This window comes from Schistosoma haematobium, chromosome 1 (genome assembly GCF_000699445.3).
Source record: "Schistosoma haematobium chromosome 1, whole genome shotgun sequence".
In the NCBI taxonomy this organism is placed as follows: domain Eukaryota; kingdom Metazoa; phylum Platyhelminthes; class Trematoda; order Strigeidida; family Schistosomatidae; genus Schistosoma; species Schistosoma haematobium.
Genome location: NC_067196.1, coordinates 77,149,294 through 77,159,465, shown reverse-complemented (window position 1 = coordinate 77,159,465; position 10,172 = coordinate 77,149,294).

The window sequence follows — 10,172 nt, the reverse complement described above, 5'->3', positions numbered from 1 at the left end:
TCATTTCTATAATTAAAATAATCCGTAATGTCATTGAACAGATATGAAGAAAAACGACAAACAACAAAGGTGATAATCATAAACTAAATGATAATCAAAAAACTTGTATAAGGTAATAATAAATTATTAGAGTTTAAAGTGCAAAATAGTAACTTAAAAATATCGACAATAATTCAATAGAAGTGCAGAAAAGACATATATATCTCTTTGGGCCACTTCAATGTGTATATACAAATTTACTTACTCATGTGAGGCATGCTACATAGGCCGCACAAAGCGATCATTGTCCAACGCATCTCGGAACATTATCCGGCCTGGCTCTTAAAAGGGGAGCGAAAAACAATCACGCGTTCGATACAGAAGCACTAAATCAACTGTGAACACACCGTTCCAAAGGAATCCTCATTTAAGGTAGTCTTCAGATGCAAAGGAACTGGATCGAATGAGTTTTGAATCAATATTTAGTGCACCGCAGAGGCATTGGCAATTCAAAACTCAAGCCTGAACTTTGCGTGCAGAAACGATTTGTCCAACTTCTAATCCTTCCTTGGTCCTAATTCCCTTAATGGGTATGTTTCTGTGTTTTTTTTGTTTTATTTTGGTTATTGTTGTTTTTTCTGCACTTTTATTTAATTATTGTCGATATTTTTAAATTACTATTTTGCACTTTGAACTCAAATCATTTATTATTACCTTATACAAGTTTTTTGATTATCATTCAGTTTATGATTACGACCTTTGTTGTTTGTCGTTTTTCTTCATATCTGTGAATTGGACTATTATCTGACCCATAAATTCTGTTCTCCCTTACCCCTTGATTAGTACTTTAACCTCATTTGTTATTTATTCTCGAATCCATTTTTGTGATACAATCCTTTCTATTCCTCTATAGACATATAATTTCCATATAAATATATACGAATGTACAGCTTAAGTAAATGCTTTCGTCGAAAAGTAAATTTCCTTCGCTGATTTCTCTTTCGCTCATTTATACTTTGACAGCCCTCAAGGTAATTTCGTCAAACATATGACGTCAGTCATTTAGTCTCTCTTAGTGAGGATAGGCGGTCAAGAAACCTATATCGATACTCATAATTTGTAGAACCGTGAATATTAAGTCTTTCTTTGAATGCATCAACATAAGGAGCTGATACTAAGTGTTCTGGAGGAGAATTTCATTAATTCATCACTTGGCGCCGGAAATGGAACCCCAGATGTGTACAGCTTGGTCTCGAGTCTTGATATCTCTTAGAATGCCCTCTCAGATTATCAGTCTCACATGAAAACAAAATATAGGACATCTGAAGAAACCCAGAATGGTTTCTTTTCAACACTTTCGTACTAATAAGCTGTTTCTGAATACTACTAATAATGATAATAGCACTAAAATGATTGCTCAGTATGCGGCAAGTCAATATAAATTCACATCGTAGCCTGCGATATGTTTGGGTACCTCCGTATGTTTTCAAAAGTTAGGTCAGTAAGACCTTACACCACTTCGGTCCCTTACCGTTGAACTCGCTCAAGCAAATCCAATTCATATTCGAACAAAAGTCCACCTTTTTGAATCCCATGTTCTAAATGCAGCTTCAGAAATATCGAATGACAAAACAGCCCATAGGACCGCACAAAGTCTTTGACAGAAGAAGCCTCATAGTTACTCGTAATCCTAAAGTCGTTGCTCATTAGGAGTCCCAGATCTTAATGAACCATTGCCTTGAGTAATGTCATTTCACTTGTCGTATAGTCATGAAAATCTTCGCAGTTATTCGTCTACATCACCAAATCCTTGCAGGAAGAATCGTCGTATCTTAACCTACTCATCGTCTAACCCAGTAAACTTCGGTTATCCTATAGTATTACGCCATTAGACGTACCAAACACATTTGAGGAAGTGACTAGAATTGATGGTATGATAATATAATTTCGAAACGATAGGTGTTTGATTAACCTTAATCCAATGTACTTCATTATTTGAACGTCAGGTTCTATTGTCCATCACATTTTTATATCGGTCAATTTTGCTAACTTAACTCCCAAATTTACTGTATTAGATCGCCAACGTTAGTTACGTGAGTCGATGATTGATGGGGCAACTTGAATTGGACAAGCATGTAGTGAACAACCGGCTTATGTTGAGCGCAGGAAACAGAACACGACCACTGGCGCATGGGCTAGTCCATGACGTGCAGTCGATAAATGCGCGTTGTTTGTGCTTGACCTTGACAGCGATCGGCAAACTGCCCGAAATTCAGTGCCTTGAACGTTTAGTAATTTATCTAGGAAACAATGAAATTTGATCAGCCACTCATCGTTGACATATGAAAAACAGATAAAATTTAGTTGATGGTGTGACTCTGTATAGATGAATATCTTTGGATACAACACATCTCTTTTCAGTGTTAGTCGTAATGTATGCAATTGTGATCGAATTTCATGCTGCATTTTGCCTTGACATAATACTGATGGTTATTATTTTTATTACAAGTTTAATGTTGTGAAAAAATTTATTTTCCTCATAAGTAGTCCCTTAAGGTATCGAACGGTGCCTAGATTTTCATTCTTATCCCAGTTTTTTATAAAAGACATTTAATAGTGTACTTTATAGAATCCAACTAATCTGAATGAGATCTACAGTCAACAAAGAGGTTCGATTGTTCGGTAAAATGAATTTCTAAAGGGGACCCTTGCAAAAAGTCTATCAAATGATTTTAAAACTAACATCCGAAAATATTTTGTATTCAATGTGCGGAGAATGGTCTATGCTACTCTAATTGTTCGAAATGATTCAACTAATCTATCTAAGAAGTAAAAGTCGAAATAATCAACATATCACTGTTTATTGTTTGAACAAAAATTCTGACATCTAGGTTTGATTTTACTACTTCCCAGCTTGAATCTCAATAATATTCAGTTTGTTGTTAAAAAAATAAAGAGCGTTAAAACATTCAGTTAACCAGTCGTATCGATATATAAGTGGTTTACACTGTAACTCGATATTAGTCAGTCGATTAGTGAAAACAATAAAGTGTTCATGAGTTTGTTTTTAGTTAGTTATTATATTCTCTAGCTCTATGCACGTATTCTAACTCAACGTTAAATGTAAGATTCTCATGGTTGATGACCTGAAAGTCCTCTTTCGTATATCTGTAATCAGTTTCAGTAATCTAGTTTTCACTCCTGAATTGTCGTATACGCAGTTGTCATCTATGTGCACTTACTAAACATTGGAAAGCATAACTTCAATCAGATCTACAAGTACCCATTATTCAGATCAGCCAATTATTTGTTTAGAAAGTAAAAAAATGTTTTTATATACTTGTTACAATGTCGCATGATTTCGACATCCAAAATACACTTTTTTTAACATCCTACGTCTGGTCTTAAGATTAAAAGGTTTGCGCTATGAATTTTGTGTATCATATAGTTACAACTCACACTTGGATAATTGTATGATTGACCTAGATTTATCGTCACAAAGTGGATTGATATAGAATATAAGTAGACTGTTTTGCGGCGGCTTAATGGTTAAGGTGTTTAACTTTTAGCCTCTAAACCCCAGGTCCGACCCACTTCTAACTACATCGGCATAGACAAACGAGTTGTACCGTTAGCCGAATGGTTTAAAATATATTTCTCCCTCTCAAGCATACAACAACAATACATTAATACAATAATACGACTGATCACATTATATCAGATCCACGATTCACGATCCAAAATAAAAAGCCAGTCACATTCAGTGAGTCCGGAGTAAAAATCAATGAGAGGAAAAGAAATCACATATTCTGTATCTGTCTGTCTATGCTCAAAGACCAATCATGCTTTAATTTCACTACCACATATCAGTCTCATATCCAATGTCCTGGATAGTGAATTACTTCTAAAAAGGCTGTTCTGTATTTCACGTGATACGTTGTTTTGCACACTTGGTTCATAATTCCACTCATTAATCCATTCAAGTTCACCAAAATGACTACCAGCAGGTAAAGAATCATCCACCTAGAGAAAATCAATTTCGACCACTATACTACTAGTTTACACCATAATTAAATACCTCAAATGGAGTAAAATTTCTTTTGAGCACTAATTCTTGCTGGGACATTGTACGTAATAATATTTATTAAACAAATGCAATGTAGACATCTAGCAATTTTAAGTCATTACATCATCCTTACAGTCTAGACAGTCAATTACAAATAGCTCCTACTAACCTCAGTACTGTTTATTTTTGTTATACCAGCTAAATCATCTCAACTGCTGTTATTTATCTTCAAGCCACATTTGCTTAAAATTATCACATACAACTCTATTTTGTTTGCCATTCCAATTTCAGAATTCTACGGCTTCGAGTCAAACAAGTCACCTTTTACCACCTGGTAAATCAGATACAGATTCATCTCAAAAATTTATTTCAAAATGGGATATCTACTTGTAAGCTTTCTTCTAACCAAAAAGAAAACTATGAAAGAGATTAACTATTCTGGTTGACATTTATTATTTCTTATTAAAAAAATTTCCTAACATCATTTCTCATTCCTATTCCTGGTGAACTGGTGGTATGATTAATCTGAGTGAAGATTTGTATTTATTTCGTTATAAAATCAGCGTAAAATCGTATACTGTTTTGGATAGAGAAGAATCAATATTTGAAAAACGTGGATCAATAGCTTTGGGCTTTGATTTACTATTTTGGAATATTAGGAAAATAAATAAGCTTGTGTAAGATTGAAACTTGAGAAATTTGAATTATTTATTTGATAATCGTCTTGCAATTGTCTACTATTAAATCAAGTAGGTGTACCGTGCATAGAGATATTTCGGTAACTAATGTATAGTACAGGTAGAAGTATGTGTATAAATCAACTCGTGTTATATGTAGATGAAAAAAATTCATATCCATACTTAGGAAATGGTATACGAGTTATCAAATTGCTGCGAAAATGAGAAGATATAACCTAGCGGCGCTCTAAATCAGTGAAACCCATCGGATACACGCTGGACAGAAAACATTAGCTTCGAGAGAGATACTGCTCTACTCTGCGCACGAAGAAGAAAATGCTCCGCACACGCAGAAGGTTGCAATAATGCTGTCCAAAGAAGCACGTGAAGATCTTATAGAATGGGAATTTCATGGTTTCTGATTCATCAAAGCATCCTTCAAAGCAAAGAAGGAGATAATCACAATGAATGTTATCCAGTGTCATGCGTCCACCAATGATAGTAGTGAAGAAGATAAAGATCAGTTTTACGAGAGGCTTCAGTTGGTCGTGGAGAAATACCCAAGAAGGGACCTGATCATCCTGATGAGAGATCTGAACGCCAAAGTCGGTGTGGACAACACCGAGTATGAAGATGTCATGGGACGACGTATGTGTGAAGTATATGTATATATTCAAAAACATCATCTTATTTGACTTGTTCCATTCTGTTATTCACTGACGTGAATTAAAACCAGAACTTCACTTTCTCCCAGGGTATGGAACGTCTTATTGTTGTCCCTTAGGGTTCAGCACTAGGACCTCTTCATTTTTTGATTTGTACAAACGATCTTCCACAACAGGTATCGTCAGACTTATTACTTTTTGCTGACGTAACTATGGAAAGAGATACGCAACCAGGAGGACAAATGTCCTTATCTGGGGGATCTGACTTTGCTTCATATTTGGGCGGATGACAAGGGACTTTCCTTTGACACTTCAAAGTGTAAAATATTCCATGTGAGACATTTTCAAACTATAGCTACAACTTACACAACTCATCAACAGAATTGTTATTATTATTATTATTATCTGAAGTTCAGAAAATTTAAGGGATCCTGGTTCCCTGTGGTTTGAAGTTTTACGCTAGTTGTGACAAAAATGTCTTTCGAGGAAACCTCACACTTGTAACATTGTAGCGCATTTTTGGCCAGTTTGACGGAAGAACTTTCCACATATTTTTCAACAGTTTTGTTTGTCCTTATTTAAAGTACGGAAACGTAGTATTTGCTCCCTGATTCTAAAAGAATACGGACACTTTGGAATGTATCAAACGGCGGGTCAAAACTCAGTTAAGGGACTCAAAATCAAGGATTGTGAAGAGAGCCTCCGATCATTAAACTTTTACCCATTATAGTATAAGCTTCGAAGAGGTGACCTCGTGGCTCATGACATCTCAAATACTCCGGTACATCTTCTTAAACACCTAAATAAGTTCAGTTCCAACACAAAGCTAAGGGATAAAATCCAGAAACTGGAGACCCAACTCAGGAGAACGGACTCAACTTCTACTCCTTAATAGCATTTGGATACTAGAATTCGCTGCCGATTGAGCTAGTCCAAGCGACTTCCCAGGAAACCTTTAAGAGAACTCTTGTCATGTTCTTAAGGACTAAGGGTAGTATCTTGCTATGATTTACCAACTTTTTTCTCTTTCATCGATAATATGCCCAGGTTCCTGCCTGGAGGTAGTGGTGATCCACTGCTACTAGACACGAAACCCGTTAAGTGAAAGCTTCTTCTATTCCGTCCAAAACCATTTGGAATGCATACTTAGCTAGGTAGGTTGTGTACTTCATTAAAATCACCATCTTATTATAATGGAGTGAGACGACGGAGACGAAATTGTTATGCAAATCAAGTACTGAATGTCAAATAGAAAGTAAAGAAAGTCAGGTGATTTCGTTCTCCGGTTTGGATCGTTTGGTCGTGAAACTTTCCTTGCTCTTCTGAAAAACATTATCAGCACGAACTTGTGGCAATACTGAAGTGTTCGAATTCCACCACATATGACTCACAGCTTGATTCGAGTGTCAGGCTTCTTAAAATTCTCTGGTGTTCCTTGTTGGAGAATACTACTGACAATAATAAATAAAAACTTTCGTCTAAATTTGGTCGATTAGTTTCACAGTATTTGGGCACCGAGTTGATGTGAGACATTAAAGAGGAAGTATGTATTTTTTAAATCTCAGCGAATGAATTTGAAGTAAATCCAACATTTTGCCTGACAATCAGTTGTCTTATCTTACTATGTTAAAAAATTGACTGGAACATCAAAATAACACAAACTTTCAGTTACGAATACATTCATCCTCTTTAGGTTTTTCCTCTTACCTTGTTTATTTATCTTCATTTTATGCATGCTGTGACATTTTTTGGTTCATGTTATATATGAAAATTGTATGTTTCACCAACCAAAGACAATGTATGTTGAATGAAGTTTCTTCTTACTTACGAATATACACACTATGTGTTATCTTAACATTTCGTTTTACACCACATGTCTCCTACACATTAATGCGAATTCTTACTTTAGGCATTGTTAACGTTTAGTTCACTTGGTATTGTTTTACTTGTATCTTCCCATTGATGTTTAGGACTGCAATAGATCAGTCTCTTATTGGCATATATGCATTCTGTGCGTATTGCCTCGATATTGCCTTAATTTACAACCGTTATAGGCAAATATGGAATAGTGATTAGCAGTGGAACCCAAGACGCGCGTTTCATCCTATTTGGGACTCGTCAGCTGGATGTACCTGAATCTTTGCTTAGAATTTTTAACGTTGATTGGATGACCAATTTAGGATACAGTGAACCGGAGCACTATGTACCTATTTATATTCGATGATTTTGATGTTTGATTATATTTCCTTGAAGATGCTTGAACCAGATTGCCCAGCAAAAAGCTGGATTGACTTCAAATTCATTCGCTGATATTTTACAAGTACATTTTTCCTTTTTAATGACTACTTACATCAGTTCCGTTTTATATAGTCATTCATGGGTTACGATTTATAGACTGTAGGTTAGGCAGTATAAATTACAAGCATTAGGGACATTGTAGTGGTTGTTAAATGTTTACCGAAGTAGGAGGAGAAGTTTAGGATTCTAATCGTTATAAATAGAGAGTTAGTTGATGGAAAAGAATTAGTGGCCAATTAATATAATGTACGTGAAAGTAGAAAGCTGATGAGAAGATAGACAAGAAGGAACTAACATTTACTTGGTGATGATGATACTTTGTGTTGCTCCGACCGGTTGATCGGCCACAAGCTCTATATTTGCTAGACCAGTGGTAGCGAGCAAGATGTTCTACGGTTTCCTGATAGCTCTTTAGGATTGTAATAAGAGTCCTTTGCAACCGATTTTAGTTGGGCGGTATCTGTGGGTCCAGTGATTTCTCTATATACTTCAAGCAAACACTAAGGAGGGATACACATTTATCATTTAAACAAATGAACATTCGTGCTAGGGGGTATCAAACATAGTCAATCTTTTCAAGGAGATGACAAAGTTTGATATTAAGATGAGGTTGTGAGCGCATTACATTACTCTTCTTGTTCATGTACGTTTTATGCTGACACTGCACTCCCATAAGTACAGAGTACTTTCGGTGTAGGACACTGAAATCTTTTGGTATACAATACATCCATTTTAGTTTTAACAGCTTAAACCTAGTTTTTGGTTGATATAGGATAGTAATATCTAGTACAGATTTAGTGGTAATATTGAATATTTCTAGTGTTTATGAGAGCTGATTACTGGTAAAGAAAGTGCTCTGGTCAGAGTGCCTTGTTAGCAGTGGCTGTTAAGAAACTTTCCGCTGACTACCACAGATGTTGATGTTACAATTTTATAGAATATCAAGTCGAGAATGTTGTGGTTACGTCTAGTTGGGTGTATATGCTGCTGTCAACCGTGTCCCCAAGGAATCATTTATGGTTTCCAGCCATAATGGACCAGAACGTGTCTTCCATTTGATTCTGGGAAACTTGAAGTCACCACAAGTAATCACACTGGCGAAGTCGATGGGGGCAGCATCAGCAAATGACTCAATTATAGTAGCGTCAGTCGAACTAGGAGTGTTTGGAGCTCGATATACACATTTAGAAGCGTGCGCAGCAAGCCGTATCTATTCAAGCAATGTGTTGGGGGCAGCAACGCTAAGAATTTCCTCTCCCATATTTTTAGACGCACATATAAGACAACCACCACTCTTCTCAGTGATTCCGTCATTATGTGTAATGTTGCTATTCACATTAAACATATTCTATCCCTAGTTCAAATTTTAATTGTTATGATACGATGAATCAGTGTAGACAATGATGTGACTTCCACGTATGATCTTAAAGATTAGGTTTCCATATCATTACAAATCTACAATTTTGGGACTAGGCCTATGATTATAGTAGTGCTAATACCGAACTAGACCATAATTCTACAGGGGTGTCTGTCCCATAGTCATATTCGTTGGGTTTATTATCAATACGGATGATGAAAGGTAATCAGAGTGTAGTTTGGCGAAAGAAGTATGTTTAAGATTGATAACTGGAGGAGAGTGGGTTAAATGAACAAGTAGTGTATTTGAGGAATGGTCAGGAGGTTTAGTCAAGAAGCGTTTGAGACTAGGGGCAGTTATTGATCAAGAAAAAGGTGTTTCGCTCCCCATTAGGTCGAAGTATATAGGGGATAGTTTCGAAAGAGTGGGGTTATCGCCCTCAGCAGTTGGAAACCCCATAGTGGCACTGTCGAGAGGGAGAGATAAAAAAGCATGATGTGACGTGTATGTCGAATTTTGGGGGTCAAAGAGTTTTGTAGAGTAGCTTGGCTGGGTTAGTGTCTAAAATCACCTAGTGGGTGCCAAAGTAGGCCGATGTTGTAGTTTTGTTGTATGTTTCGGACCACTTCAGCCCTGTTATAGGCAGGTAAGGAGGTTGTAGGTGTCACTTTAAAAATGAGGAGTTGGCTGAGATAATTGCCAAGAGAGGTACTGGAGGTCAGCTACACTTTCTGAAAACTACCCACAACAAGTGACACTTTTGGGTAAGCGGCAAGGAGTACCAGACGATGTTGACTGAGACGGTTTGTGGTCTGTTCTATTTATGCCTATGAGGGAATTTCAAGGCAGTGAGATGTCATACCCAAGTACATGCTCTATATCTAGTATATCTGTAGAAATGTCAGGGCACGACGTGGAATGGTCATTGTATTTACATCATTCGTTTAAGCGATGGATTTAGGTCATTTGCAGGTACTATAGGCCTCAGAGGAGATTACAATGTTCTTTGAATGGAATGCACGTAATTTGAGGGAATTTAAGTATAAGTAAGGTTTATATTAATTGAATGGATACTGTCAGAATTAACTTAATAGATGATAAATATTCGATGGTAGGATTGAATCCGATAT